Here is a 1,446-nt window from a genome sequence, read left to right as displayed (position 1 = left end):
GATCATTTCCATTTCATTTGAAAGGATAAGGGGAGCCATTTTGACAAAATGGTAGGATTAAATTGTCCAAACTTTTAAAGTTGAGGACAATTTTTCTTAATTTTATCACCTTTTTGCCTAAATTGACACTCTTTCATTTCAAATGAGATGGAGATCGAAGATTCATTTCATTTGAAATGAAGAGGATCCTGTAGCAACATGTTTTGTATATATCATGGGTGCTTTGTATTATACTAAGTTGGAGGAAAACTTGATTGAATCTCTCTAAACTTTCATTACTATTGTAATTATCTTTTCAAAGTTTAAAGATCCTGGGTTTAATTTAATTTATCGAACTTCCAAACTTTTACAATATTACCCTTCTGTTAGGTTTTTCCTATTGTCAAAATTACCAAAATGTCCCTCAAATTTTTTTTTTTGAAAAAAACAAAGAAAAAAAAAAATGCAAAAATTCAGGTATCCGTTTGAATTTAACGGAATTTACAAAATGCCCATGCATGAACACCTGAGAAACACGGGCTTCTTTAATTCAATTTGTGAATCCAATTATGTACAATCATTGGATGGGCCTAAACTTGGGCCGTAATTGACAGCACGCATGCCTGGTATTGGGCCATCCCTTCGGGGTTTCACCAATAAATTAACCACATGAGTTTTTCACTCTATGACTGAAAAGTACGTAAATTTTCCATTATATCCCCTTCTTTTTTAACTTGTTTATTTATGTCAATACTTATAAATAGAAAAAATAAATAAATAAATGACATTTTTTTAATAACATGTGAAATGCACATGAGTTTTTAATATTACTTATTCCAACTTTGTTCTTACTATTAAAAAACATATGCATCTTACATGTTTAAAAGACACATGTCATTTTTATAGACCGAGTCAGAAGAAGTTACTCCAACCCAATTTAGAAAAAAACTCTGTCCAAAAATAAATGATGATGCCAACTTAAACTGAATTTTTCAACACTCTCAGCAAGACTACTCATCCCAAGTCTTGCTTGTAGAAAAAATTTTTGGCTAATTTTTACAAAAGTGCTACATTTTTTTTTTTTTTTTTTTTTTTAAAAAAAATTTTGTATCTATCTCTTTTTTAAATTTATTATTGAATTTGTAGGACTTACATGTTTTTATTTTGCATTCAATTGGGCATGCAAGAAAATACGAAATTCAATGTTTTTAAATTCACGACAGTACTAGGAAAATCACCAACAGATCAAAATTCAATAATGATCATCTCAAATTCAATGGTGATTTTTAATGCCACATCACATTTGGAATGACTTTAGGAAGACTCTAATCCTACCTATATCATTACTCAAATTAGAGATGAAGATTTTCTAAAAATTTTAGAAGGAAAATGTTATTTATAGGAATTTTTTAAAATATGTTCGGGATATAATTCTAACAATAAATTTATAGAATATGTTCAAGATAT

This window comes from Corylus avellana, chromosome ca1, assembly GCF_901000735.1.
Source record: "Corylus avellana chromosome ca1, CavTom2PMs-1.0".
Lineage (NCBI taxonomy): Eukaryota > Viridiplantae > Streptophyta > Magnoliopsida > Fagales > Betulaceae > Corylus > Corylus avellana.
The sequence above is the reverse complement of the archived record's forward strand: the minus strand, read 5'-3'. Positions refer to the sequence as shown.